The sequence below is a fragment of the Aethalodelphis obliquidens genome, unplaced genomic scaffold (assembly GCF_003676395.1).
Source record: "Aethalodelphis obliquidens isolate GAN/ISIS:26980383/991018 unplaced genomic scaffold, ASM367639v1 scaffold16, whole genome shotgun sequence".
Classification (NCBI taxonomy): domain Eukaryota; kingdom Metazoa; phylum Chordata; class Mammalia; order Artiodactyla; family Delphinidae; genus Aethalodelphis; species Aethalodelphis obliquidens.
The window spans coordinates 29,635,287-29,649,709 of record NW_020837960.1 but is presented as its reverse complement, the minus strand read 5'-3'; the positions used below and the strand labels follow the sequence as shown (position 1 = coordinate 29,649,709).

At 43.0% G+C, this 14,423-nt stretch overlaps 1 long non-coding RNA gene across 1 annotated transcript; it reads right to left on the bottom strand.

Moving 5' to 3' along the window:
- Nucleotides 1–6,060: 6,060 nt before the first annotated feature.
- Nucleotides 6,061–10,430, bottom strand: LOC113625848 (uncharacterized). The gene is made up of 3 exons (XR_003434901.1): nucleotides 7,429–10,430; nucleotides 7,264–7,310; nucleotides 6,061–6,758 (listed from the first exon to the last, which is right to left on the bottom strand). It is a non-coding gene; the product is annotated as an uncharacterized LOC113625848 (long non-coding RNA).
- Between the last annotated feature and the right edge of the window lie 3,993 nt (nucleotides 10,431–14,423).

Below are 14,423 nucleotides of genomic sequence, written 5' to 3'. Positions count from 1 at the left end.
AACTTACATGCGTTTCCTTTGCAAATAGCTATAGACCCGTTTACCTGAAAGGTCTCTCCCCCGCCCCGCTCCCACCCTCCATCCCCACCAGAACCGGGGGCTGGCTAAGAAGTCTGTGTAAAGGGGTCCGTCCCCTTCACAGGCAGGCTCGGAATTGTGAGAACCAACAGGAATCCCCTCTGATAGTGGAGACCTTTACCTGGGGCTCCGTGTGGGGGTCCCAAGTCTTAGCCCCCGCTCTGCCTCAGTCTGCTGCCCCCACCCCTTCACGACACAGCTTTTACACTGTCGGAGTCGGGACTCCCAGGGCTGCGGCCCCAGTAAGTAAGTGGTGCTTCTCCAGATATTTCATGGAGGGGAGGGACTAACTGTCTGAGCCAGTCTACAGATGGCCCTTCAAGTCATCCCTCCTTCTTCCCAACTTGCTGACTCCAAGTCCTGGAATTGCTCCAGGGCTCTGCCGGGAAAGACAGCCACTCCTTCCATGGTGGTCTGGAGTTATCATTTTGTTCTGCTGTGATCCACTGTCTATCCACTCTCTGTCTTCTATGAATCTTCTAAAATGTCTTGGTCAAGGATGGTGCTTTCTTGTTCTCAAGGCCCCCACGTCCTTCCACTGTTTTCCTACATCCTTTCCCATTTCCCTGGGATCTACTCGGCTCTGGGCTTACAAGTGGGAAGAAGACAGACATGGTCCCTTTTCTCGTGGGGTTTATGATCTTGAGTAGCTGAACAGACAACTCATGGCATTAGCACAGTGTTATAGGAGGGATTCCCTGACCAGGTGAGAAAAGGCCTGCAAAGGAAAGGGTGTTTAAGCTGAGATCTGAAGGATGATCAGGTTTTCTGTCGGCACAAGAGGAGGGGTGTGGCCAGAACAGAAAGGAAGAAGGAACCGCATGTGAAACAGCATGTGAAAATGTGTAATCCCTGTAGGCGAGGGTGGCCAGCACCTAAGGGATCTATCTGTACGTGTCCTTATGCCTCATGGGACAGGATGGGCCCAAACAAGCTGCCTCTGAGAGCTGCCTGCCTGTCCTAAGATGGTTCCTTTCCTGTGTTTTTCTTTCAAAGGACAAAGGGCATCAGGGTCTATAAAGGGCTTCTGCTGGAAATGCTTATGCATATTATCTCCCTAATTCTCTCAGTATCCCAGTGAGATAGGCATTATCAATACCAGTTTAGAAGTAAGGAAATTGAGGGTCTGAGAGGTTAAGTAACTTGTCCAAGGCTAGTAAGTGGTAATGCTGGGATTTTAATCAGTTGAGGAATCTCTAAAGTATGCTTTTCTACAGCAGGTACCAATGTCTTTTTTCCCCCAATTTTTAAAACTGTAGTAAAATACACGACATACAATTTAACATCTTAACCATTTTTAAGTGTACAGGTCAGTGGCATTAAGTACATTCATATTCTTGTGCAACTGTTTCCTCCATCCTTCTCCAGAACTCTTTTCATCTTGCACAACTGCAACTCTGTACCCATTAAATAATAACTCCCCATTTCCTCTCCCCCTAACCCCTGGCAACCGCCATTCTACTTTCTGTCTCTGTGAGTTTGACTACCCTAGGTACCTCATCTCATTGGAATCATGCAGTATTTGTCTTTTTGTGACTGGCTCATTTCACTTAGCATAATGTCCTCAAGGTTCATAGGTGCCAATATCTTAATACCCTGTACCTCCTGATAATCTCCAGAAGGAAGAATGTGCCCCAACTGGAGCAGAAAGCGGGAGGCATTAGGTTGTGATAAAACTCAACCTCATTCAGGAGACGGTTGAAACACTGGTGTATCAGCAGAGGACACTAGAATTTTCAAAACCTCAAATCCTGCCCTTGCTAGCATATAAGATCTCTGACTCCATTGTATACTAAATAGTCAGAAAGTGCATCCTGTCCTGGCAGTCTAACTTCAATCGGTTTGATCCAGAAAGCTTCCTGCCCAGTGACATGACTCCTAAATTCTATTCTTAAGAAAGGACCCCTTCCTTAACATTGGAGCAGGGTCTAATTATTCATTCGTTTATCTGGTGTGTGCTATGTCATGTTCCAGTACGGTGGCTGGTTTCCATTTGCATCTCTGACCCAATCTCCACCTTCTCCACTCTGCCTGTGTCCCACGGGCTGACCTATAGGATTGGTTTTCAGATGGACTTAGGTAATTGGAGGCACCAGCAGGAGATTGGAGACTGATTGGCAAATTCATTACCCTGGCTTTCTCTCAGCAGGGTTGCTGTGGGTTGGCTGCTCGAAAGGCAACACTTTCAGGCACCTGGTATGCACCTAATTATCTGGAAAATGCTTACACTATGCCCTTTCTCTATCAGCAAAAAAAAAAAAAAAAAAATTAAAAGTAGTTTGCCTTCATGTGCCGAGGATAGCACTATATCTTAACTGTCCTGCCTTAGAGCTGAATCAAATCCTGCTGTCGTAATATAATCTGGAGGGAGCTTGCTTGTCTCGCTATTCTATGGGGCATGGCGCTGGCCCATTACACTGATGGCATTATGCTAATTTGATTTGGGGAGCAGGAGGTGGCAGGCGCCTCAGGTGCGTTGGTAACACGTGGACTTCAAGAAGTTGGGAGATAACCCCCTGGGAAGTCCACGGCTGTGACATCACTGATGGTTCCAGGGGCCCAGTGGTCTGGGGCATGTTGGGGTGTCTCCTGCTACATGGGAGAGATAGCTGCTGCATCTCGCCCCGTGTACCACATAGGAGACACAACATGTAGTGAGTTTAGAGGCAAACTAAACCATAATTTTCTGTGTGCCGCTCTGACCTAATTACTGGGTATCTGACAAGGCTACTGGTTTTGAGTGGGCACTCAAGTGCACTCAAGGGCACTTTGAGGGTATGAAAGGGGTTCAGAAACAAATCCAGGCTGCGTTACAAGCAGTCTGAGCAGCAGACCCAGTGGCGTGGAAGGATCTGAGGCAGACAGAGATGCTATCGGGGGCTCCTGGCAAGCCCAATAGGACCCAAGTAAAGTCAACTGCTGATAACTGGTTTTTCAGTTGAAAAGCAGCTCCTGGACTGTTGCAGAGCCCCATAGGGACTGAACATTTGACCCTGGGTCACAAAGGACTATGTGATTTAAGCTGCCCATCACGCCCGGGACATGCCCAGCAGCACTGCTGTAAAGTGTGAATGATACATTGAGACCAAGTTCTGCAGGTCTGGAAACCACAGCTCAGTCAGTCCAGGCTCCACGGTACCTCTCCCTACTGCCTGACTGCCTCTCAACACATGCTGATGGCCTGAATGGCAAGTTCCCTGCAGCCACATACAGAGAAGGAAAAGCGGGGCTGGATTTACTAATGGATGCATATGGTAGGGTGGAACCAGACAGCAGGGATGAGCCGCTGAGCTGCGGCCCTGTGCAGGGATGGCCTGAAAGTAGGGAGGGAGAGGCGGTCCCCCCAGCGGGCGGAACTCCAGGCATTCCTTCTGGTTTATTCTGTATGGAAGGGAAGGAGGTCTGAGGAATGCCATCCATCCAATTCATGGCCAGTGGTAACATGTTCACCACGTTGATTGGGGACTTGGAAAAAATAAATTGTCTGTTTAGTGACAGGAGAGCTTGGGGAGAGACGTGTGGCTGGACTTTTTGGAATGTGCACAGAACGTACGCAGGCTGTCAGAATACAGTTCCACAGACTGGGAGGCTTAAACAACCACCATTTATCTTCCCACAGTTGTGGAGGCTCAAAGTCCGAGCTCAAGGTGCCACCAGGACTGGTTTCTGGTGAGGCCTCTCTTCCTGGTTTATAGAAGGTGGCCTTCTCTCCGTCCTCACCTGGCCTCTCCTCTGAGCATGCATAGAGGGCTTTTTGATGTCTCTCGGTCTTTTCTTCCCTTTGCTCCTCATTTTTGTTTATTAAATTTTTTTTCCAGCTTTACTAAGCTATAATGAACATGTAATCGTCCTCTTCTTCTAAGGGCAACAGTCCTATTGGATTAGTGCTCCACCCGTATGACCTCCTTTAACTTTAATTATCTCCTTAAGGCCCTGTCTCCAAATACAGACACACGGGGGTTAGGGTTTCAACACATGGATTTAGGAGGTACAACGCAGCCCAGAGCGATAATCAAGTGGTCAAGATGATGCACCCTGTGGATGTGTGTAAGTCTCTTCCTCGCCACCCACGTGCCTGCTCCATGGGCCCATGAGCAAAGGACACATGAGGCGAGGGTGGAAGCTGTGCACAGGCCAGTAGCACACTCTCTCTCACCAGCGCTGGTCTGGCTCCGGACAAGGCTGAATGTCCAATCTGCCAGCAGGTGAGCAACACTGAGACCCTAAAATGGCACTGCTCCTCAAGGGGACCAGCCGGAGACCCCTTCCGTCACGGAGGGGCCAGAACCAGCCTCAGAGAGACAGAGCTTTGCTCCCATCACAGATTTTCCTTCCCTGCCCCCAGGACTTCTGCCAGCACCAACATTCCTGAACTTAGAGAATGTCTTCTCTATCACCATGGTGTTGCAACTCAGCATCTCCTCCCCAAAGAAGATGCATTTTCAGAGGCTGTCATTTGCCAGTGGGAGCTTGGCCATGGAATTCACTGGCTTTATCACATGCTTCGTTCCCTAGAAAGAGATTGCTTAATAGAGGGGCCTGCTGAAGACAGATATGGTGACAGCTGGAAGGCAAGACCCTGCAAGGTGGGTACCTGCCTAGTGGATGCAGTCAGTTCCCCAAACCAGCAGCCAGCATTTGGTGCCACTGCCCCCATAACCGGACTGCAGTGGTCTGGGAACCAAGGTGGGGGGATAGGAGTGGCCCTTCTCACTATGACACCAAATAACCACCAAAAGAAGACCTGCTTCCTGTCTGACTTTGGGCTTGTGGCCTCGGAAGGATATTTCTGCAGGGAACACATAGTTCCGTTCAATTGGAAGTTGAAACAGAGTCTGACCCTCAGCTATTTGGGGCTCCCCATGCATGAGAACTTTTAAGATCTACTCCCTTAGCAACTTTCAAATATACATACAGTGATATTAACTATAGTCACTGTGCTGTACAGTACATCCCAGGATTGACTGATTGATTGTGGCCACACCGTGCAGCGTGCAGGATCTTAGTGCCCCAAACAGGGATCGAACCCATGCCCCCTGCAGTGGAAGCGTGGAGTCTTAACCACTGGACCTCCAGGGAAGTCCCAGGATTTATCTACTTTAGACCTGGAAGTTTGCACCTTTTGACCACCTTCACCTATTTCACCCACCCCACACTCATTTTCAGGTTAAAGTTGGAACAGAATCTTAAAGACCTGTCCCCAACCTCCTGATCCAAGATGTAGCAGAATAGCATGCAGGATGGAAGGCAATTCCAACTCCCCAGAGCTTCTCAAACTTTAATACTGTTACATGTCATCTGGTGACTTTGTTAAACTGCAGAGTGATTCATCAGGTCTGGGTGGGGTTAAAGATTCTGAATGATAACAACGGTCCAGGTGACGTTGTCCTTGGGTCTCACTTTGAAGTCATACAAGGCTGTAGCTCTGTGCTTCACAACCTGTTACAGTTTAGGCTCATCCGGGGGCTTTTAAGAAATACTAATGTCTACTCCCCTCTCCTAGAGATTCTGATTCAATTCACCTGGGGCTTGGGTATCATTTTTTTTTTTTTTTCTTAAAGTTTGCCATATGATGCTAATAGTTCCTTAGAGGAATGTTTTTAGGACTAAGTGACACAGTTGATTATTTCCAATTCATTAATGATGCATTTTGAAACAACCTTTCATTCAATCATCCATTCATTTATTCAACCTCCAACTCTATGATTGAATGTTCCATTTTAGAGAAATTATGTCTATGACTTCATTTTTCAAATAATTTTTAGCATTTTCTAGAAACACCTATATTCTTTATGCTGGACTTTCATTGGGTTACTACATAATGGCATTAAACTCTGAATAGCATCCTTCCCACAAATTTCACACTAAGCTGCTCCTTTTGGAACTAGACAATAGCAAAGGAGAACAAAATTGAAAAGCTTAGACAATGAAGAAAAAAAAATCTATCTTCAGTTTATATTTTATTAGAGGTGACTTGCCAATCTGATGATAGGTTAAAATTATCCAGAATAAAAAAAGAGTGAGTAGTTCTACAAAAATCTTCTTTGTTAATTTTTAAGCACTTCCCTAAGGAGTTATGCATATAACTAAAATTCTAGGTGACTTCACCCAGAGAGGTAGACTTTGCATCTATTCAATGCATGCAGGAAAGAAGGTAGAAATACCGTTTCAGTCTTGCTATGAATGTCCTTATGGATGGCTCCTTGTGTGCACGTGCAGAAGCGGTTGTAGGGTACATACTAGTAGAATTGCTGAGTTATAGGGAATGTGAACATTCAACTAGCAAGGTGTTCTCAAATTGTGTCCAAGCGGTTGTGTACGTTTATCATCCCACCAGCAGTGTGTAAGAGTTTCTACTGATCTTTGAGACTGACTTGTGATTATAAGACTTAGTTTTAGCCAATTCAGTGGGGTTTATGTGGTATGTCATTACAGTCTCTTCTTGCATTTCCTTAATTACTAACAGGGGGAGCAACTTTTTGTATGTTTACTCACCATTTGTGTTTCTGCTTCCTGTGAAATGTGTTTTCATGCGTTTGGACCGTATTCCCATTGGTTGGTTGTCTTTTTCTGTTCGTTTTATACGATTAATCTGAATACTACTTCCTTCTTCAGCTCTATGTGTCTGCAAATACCTTCTCCCAGTTTGTAGATTGTTTCTGCACTTTCTTGTTGGCCTGCTGAGGAACAGAAGTTCTTAATTTTAACACAGATTAACATAGTCAATCTTTCCAATTAGAGCTTCCTGTGTCTCGTTGAAGTACTTCTTTCTTACACAGAGGTGAAGAAAAGATAGTCTCCTGTTTCTAAATGCCTCAAGGTCTTACCTTTCACATTTAAGTGTTGAATCCTTCTGGAATTACATTTCGTAAGCCCACTCTTATGGGCTGATTCACATGTAGAAATGATGCCCACAAATTCCCCCCAGAAGAAATTGCCTGGTGTCTGCTCTGTGGCCTATGAAATCCTCCCCTTACACACATGAGTCTGTCACCTCCTTGCAGGCCGGGATCAGGAAAAACCTGGGGAGCCTTACAGTCATAATTACTTCAGCCCAACCTGGTAGAGTGAATTAGTTCCTTAGTTCCCAATCCTAATTGATCTGATAATGGCAGTAAACATAAAAGGAAATTATAACGCTAAATACCGAGCAACGCCCCCCCCCCGCCCCCCACCAAAGTGTACTTTTAAGCCTCCGTACCCTGCATTTTGATAACCATTAAAAGGACTTTCTGTAAAAAGAAGAACACTAGTTACTCCTATATAAGTAAATTAGCCAAATAACACAAAATGACCAATTAAAGATACGGAATTTAAAAGCAACAGCCAACTCTGCAGTCAAATCCATACCTCAGCGGCAGGAACTTGACCAAGGAGGGCTGCCAGAGGCCAGCACTGCTGACACATTGCTCTGTTTCCAACATGATGGAGCACTTCAGACGGCAGTCAGGAGAAAAGTCAAGCACTCTGCACTCCGAGATAAACCAAACATTACAGGGTCATCCTAACTGGTTCAGATCTTCCTCCAAGAAACGAAAATATTGAAAATCCTATAAACCTGGATTTCCAAACAGAAAGAGTTTAAAGCCTGATTTTGTTATGTTGATGTCTGAGAATATATTTGGTCTTTATAATCTCATGAGGGAGTTGTCTATAGCCACCACTAACAGACTAATGTAAACTTGGGAACCTTGATAACTCTGGTTTATTTGGTTACATACCTGTCCAGTTCTCTGTTTGAGGAGTGAATCCCTCAGAAGTTTGACTTCCTTGTTCTCTTTGCAAGCACTTCCCTTTTAAGAACCTTCTGACTCTGAGGCCCCCTTTGCCTTGTTCAGTTGGATTCTTCGTTTGCATTTTGGTCCCCTTTCTCATTTGGTAGTCCAAGCTTTCAACAGGATAAGGTTTCTTTGTTCACGGCTCACCCACACATCTCTCGTTTTGACTAGGAGCGTTTTCACTGACGGTTTACACAGATCCTCCTGGATACCGTTCAGAAACAGTCTCTTGGTTTCCTCTGGAAGCAGCAATTCATGGACATGTCTTCTCAGAAACATACAAGAGGAAACCTAACCACACTTGTAATGGTACCTCTTGGGTTTGTTCCGGGTCCATCCTAAGCAAAACCTACCACTTGGAATTAATGACTTATTTTAGCAATTTCTATCCTAAGCCTTCCTTATCAGGGAGAAAAAACAAAACAAAACCCGCTCAGTATTCCCAACCTTATAAACCCCTTGCCATAACAGAAGAGCTTGGGCACACGTAAGCCAACAGTTTTCTCCCATTTGCTTTTCATTTTAGGAAGAGTTTACACGTTTTCTCGGGATGGCTGTGGCCAAACGGCAGTATTTGTAGCTCACTTGGGAGGGACCTTCATGGGTTCCACATTCTCACCCTGTCCTGGGATCCTAGGACAGAAGGTTAATGCCAAGGCCCTGAGGTAAACACAGTTTTGAATGCGTATAGATGGAAACCATCAGAAGCATCCCAAAAGGAAATGGCTTTCGGGTCAAAACCAGGAAAACGCTCGCCTTCTGAAATTTTAAGGTTCATGGGTCCTGGGTTGGGATCACGGCAACTTTTTATCCTCTTCTGAGGCTCCCAACCCAGAATTCAAGCTCTAAAGACACGGAGAATGTCCCTTGACAAGAGGCGGACTCTGCGCAGACGCCACCCCATGTCAACCCTCCTCCCCGTTTCCATCCAACGTAGCAGCCAGAGCTGAAGCGGAGCCCAGGACACAAGCAGCAGAGAGGAAGGAACGTCTCAGCACTCTCCGTCGGACTCAGCGGGACACACCACAGGTCGCAGAGAGTCCGAGCGAGCCAGCGGTGGCTGGATCCAGACGGAATTTCAGCATCGTGTGGTGCGCGCTCAGCGCAGGCACAGCGCTCTGATCTCAGCCGCCAGCCTCCGGGGCTGCGCTGATCTGGGAGCTCTGTGTCTGAGGCATATCGAGACACCGTGGACGACTGAAAAGCCCATCCTGATTCTCCCTTACCAAACGCCCAAGGCAGGTGAGGCGTGAGTTATGTTTGCAGGATGTCAAACAGGGGTCTTCAAAAGAGTCCAGGTAAAAGGACGGATTGATTCTTTTCTGGATCTTCTCCCAGGTCACATAAAAGTTCACCATCCCAGGGCCTGTGTCCAGTGCTGAACTTTGGAATCTGTGAAGACCTTCACCAAGTATCCCAGTGCCAGGTTTTCCTGGATTTACTTATTCCAGGAAAACTGAAAACCTTCTAGGCAGATGAAAAGCCTTTTGTCAGTCTGCATGCCCGAAGAGTGAAGGCACCTGAGGCAGAATTTGCGTCCATACCTCAAAGGTGACCCCACACAGGGGGCCGGTCAGTGCCTTCCAACTCAGAGGACTGCCAGCCAAACCTGAAGGGATCTGGACTGGATGCCACTCTTTTATTGGAACCAGTAATATCACACTCACCTCACCCACTCTCTCCTTTGGGCAGAAATCAGTGAAAACAGCAGAGTAGAGAACCTTGAAACTTCATCCCTCAACAACAGCAATGAAGAAGCTGGGAAAAATTACCACAATGAACTTCTTCAGCACTCTAAAATCTAATTCTTAAAACTTACAACAACAAGGGGAAAGCTTAACGAAGAAAAAAGCTGAATTTTGGTAAGAGAGCTCTGTGGCATTTTAACGTGCCTTGTCACCACCCTGACTCCCCAACACAGCTACACACTTGAGGACAGAAGCCCACTTCCCTGGTGCAGGTTACTGGTACCAGAGAAACCAATACTGACCTTACTCTCAAAGAATTGTAGTTCTGCATTTTGACCTGTATGGTAGCTCCCTGAAAGATCTGTTTAAGGGCTTGCCTGGAGCTTCCCCAGGGTTAAGGCAGCTTCCTGGGTGACATTTGCCAAAAACATTTAAAGACAAATGTATTAGCTGCTGCCACGTGCAACAAAGGATAACAATTAGGTCAAGCAATAGAAAAACCAACAATCCTGGGAAAAAAGAGGCTTGAGAAGGGCACACTTCAGGGAATCAAGGCTTTGAAAAGTTTCCATGTATTCCAGGGCTCTGGAAGGCCACATGGAGGCCTGGTCTCGACACGTGCTCAGAACAGACCTGAGAAGGCTCAAAGCTCTCAGCTCCGGCTGAGCTACAGGCTCCTTGTGAGCAGGAAGTACATGGCCTGGGTGGCCACTGAAGGAGCACCCGACACAGAGCCCATCTGAAAAGACCGAAAAGAGCCTTTAGTGCCTTGTTTTTGGTTTTTCTGGTTCCAGGCATTTAAGGAAATCTCTGCCAAACCACTATCTGACCCCTAGTGGGAAAGGGCTTCAGTGGCCACACGTTACAGAGAATATGCTTTAAAAATTAGTTCAGAAAAGTCATTTAAAAAACAAGCAACATGCATATATAGAATGGATAAACAACAAGGTCCTAGTATACAGCACAGACAACTGTATTCAATATCCTGTGATAAACCATCATGGAAAGGAATATGAGAAAGAATGTATATGTATATATATATATGTATGTGTATAACTGAATCACTTTGCTGTACAGCAGAAATTAACATAACATTGTAAATCCTCTATACTTCAACAAAAAATATTGATAAAAAACAAGCAACAACAAATCATGGGGAGGGGGGGAAAAGCAATTTCCAGAGTTGCCACGTTACAATATTAAAAAAGTCAAATTTTCAACAAAAAATTACAAGGTGTGCAAAAAAAGAAGAAAGTATGGCCCATTTACAGGAAAAAGAAAAATTAACCGTCCTTGAGGAAGCCTAGCCATTGGACTCTGGACACTGGACACTGACTCAGAAAAAGCTTTAAATCAGCTATCTTAAATATGTTCAAAAGGCTAAAGAAAACCATTGAAAAACAACTAAGTGAAACTAGGAGGATGATGTCTCACCAAACTGAGAATATCAATAAAGAGACAGAAATCACAAAAAAAGGAATCAATTTAGAATTCTGGAGTTGACAAGTACAATCACTAAAATGAAAAACCAGCCTTCAGCAGTCAGAGGAAAGAATCTGTGAATATGAGATTATCCAGTTTCAGGAGGAGAAGGAAAAAAAATGGAAAAAATAAACAGAGCCTAACAGGTCTGTGGGACATGATCCAAAACACCAACTTACACTTAACAGAAGCCCCAGAGAAAAGGGCAGAAAGAATGTTTGAAGAAATAATGGCCAAGATAGCCCAAATTTGGCAAAAGACATGAATCTACACACCCAAGCTCAGTGAACTCCAAGTAATATAAACTCAAAGAGATTCACACTAAAACACGTATAATCAACCTGGCAAAAGCCTAAGACAAAGAGAGAACCTTGAAAGCAGCAAGAGAAAGACAACTCATCCTGTACAAATGATTCCCAGTAAAACGAACAACTGATTTCTCATGAGAAACGATGGAGGCCAGAGGCAGTGGATTACATTTAAAATGCAGGCAGACCTTGTTTTATCGCTCTTCACTTTACTGTGCTTGGCAGATACTGCATTTTTTTTACAAATTGAAAGTTCATGGCAACCTCCTGTTGAGCAAGTCTATTGGCGCCATTTTCCAACAGCATTTGCTCATTTCATGTCTCCGTGTCACATTTTGGTAATTCTCACAATATTTCAAGCTTTTTCATTATTAATATATTTGTTATGGTTATCTGTGATCAGGGATCTTTGATGTTACTATTGCAAAAAGATTATGACTCGCTGAAGCCTCAGATCGTGGTTAGCATTTTTTAGCAATAAAGTTTTTTTTTAATTAAGGCATATACATTGTTTTTTTAGACATAATGCTATTGTATACTTAATAGACTACAGTATAGTATAAACATAAGTTTATATGCACTGGGAAAACAAAAAATTCCTATAACTCACTTTATTGTGATATTACCTTTACTGCAGTGGTCTGGAACTGAACCCGCAATATCTCTGAGATATGCCTGCATGGAAAGAGAAAAACTATCAACCAAGAATTCTATATCTGGCAAAACCATTCTTCAAAAATGAAGTAGAAATTAAGACACTCCCAGAAAAACAAAAACTGAGGGAATTTGTCAGTAATAGAGCAGCCCTAAAAGAAATGCTGAAGTGAATCCTTCAGGCTGAAGTGAAAGGACAATATATGGTAACTTGAAGCCTTACAAAGAAATAAAGAAGATCAGTAAAGGCAACTACATAGAAAAATACAAAAGCCAGCATTATTGTATTTTTGGTTTGTAACTCCTTGTTTTTTTCTACATTATTTAAAAGACAAATGCATAAACAACAACTAAATATCTATGTGAATTAGCACACAATGTAGAACGATGTAATTTGTGACAATAACAACATAAAACAGGGTACATAACAACATATATGGAATTACATAGGAGCAAAGTTTTGGACACAATTGAAAGTAACTTGGTATAAATGCAAACTAGATTGCTATAAATAACTGTTAATTGTAATACACAGGAGAGGCACTAGGAAAATAACTAAAACAAATGAGTAAGAGAAATGAGAAGAGAATCAGAACAGTATAATAAAAAAAGTTAAATACAAAAGGAGATGGGAATGAAGCACTGAGGAACAAAAATTATATAAGATGTATAGAAAGCAAATGGCAAAATGACCAAAGTCCTTCCTTATCAATAATTACATTAAATGAAAATGTATTAAACTCTCTGATGAGAAGGTAGAGATTGCCATAATAGATTTAAAAACATGATCCAACTATAAACTGTCTACAAGAGACTCACTTTAGATCCAAAGGCATAAATGGGTTGAAAGTGAAAAGATGGGAAAAAATTCCATGTAAATAGTAAACAAAAGACAGCTGGGTAGCTATACTAATATAAGACAAAGTAGACTTTTAGAAAATAAATTGCTACAAGAGACAAAGAAACATACTCTATATTGATAAAAGGGTCGATCCATCAAGAAGCTGTAACAATTATATCTAATAAATGAGTTCCCAGTAAAAGAACTCCAAATATAAAACCTAATAAAAGACCTAATAAAATAGCTCCAAAGTATATGAAGCACCTAAGAGCTCCAAAATACATGAAGCTAAAATGGACAAAATTAAATGGAGAAATAAACAGTGCTACAATAATAGCTGGAGATTTCAATTTTGAGGAACTGCCAAACTGTTTTCCAGAGTGGATTCTTTCTTAATCTAAGAACATAGGATGTTTTTCCATATATTTAGGTCTTCTTTAATTACTTTCAACAATACTTTGTAATTTTTAATTTTTAGTCTTCCACTTAGATTTATTCCAAAATATGTTAACTAGACTTATTGTGATCATTTTGCAATATATACAAATATCAAATCATTATGTTATACACCTGAAACTAATATAATGTTACATGGCAATTATACCTCAATTAAAAAAAATTTGTACCTTAAATTTTCCTGTAAGTACTGCTCTCATTGCATCCCATAAATTTTGGTATATTTCATTTTCATTCATCTCAAAGTATTTTCCTTTTTAAAAAAACATATTTATTTATTTATTTGGCCGCACCGGGTATTAGTTGCAGCATGTGGGATCTTTGTTGCAGCATGTGGGATCTTTTAGTTGCAGCATGCGGGATCTAGTTCCCTGACCAGGGATCGAACCCCAGCCCTCTGCATTGGGAGCGTGGAGTCTTAACCACTGGACCACCAGAGAAGTCCCTCAAAGTATTTTCTAATTTCTATTATGATTTCTTCTTTGATCCATTGGTAACTTACAGTGTATCATTTAATTTCCACACATTTGTGATTTCCAAATTTTCCCCTTATGTTTCCATTGTGGTTTGAGAACATACTTTATATGATTTCAATTATTTTGAATTTTTTGAGAGTTGTTTTATGGCCTACTATATGTTCTATCCTGGAGAATGTTCCATGTGCACTTGAGATGTCTATTCTGCTATTGCTGTTTGAATATTCTATAGATGTCAGTCAGGTCTAGCTGGCTGATATAGTCTTGCTAATTTTCTGTCTGATTGTGCTATCCGTTATTGAGATAGGGTATTGAAGTCTCTACCTTTTAGTTTTGAATTTTATATTTCTACCTTCAGTGACCTTCTGTTTAATCTTAACACTAACCTCAGGGTAATCTTTTATAAAAGTTAGATGTCACTCCTCTTCAAAATTCTCTAATGCCTTCCCACCTACCTCACTCAGAGTTCAAACCAAAGTACATACAACGCCTAGAGGTCCCCCACTACCTCTCACCACATTCCATGCCATCTCCCCTCCTCTTTGGTCCAGCCCATTGCCAACACCCCACCTCCAGCATTGCTTAAGCATGTCGGACACTGACATCCACAGATACTTTGTCCACAGGATCTTTGCACTTGCTGCTCTCTTTGCTTGAAATGC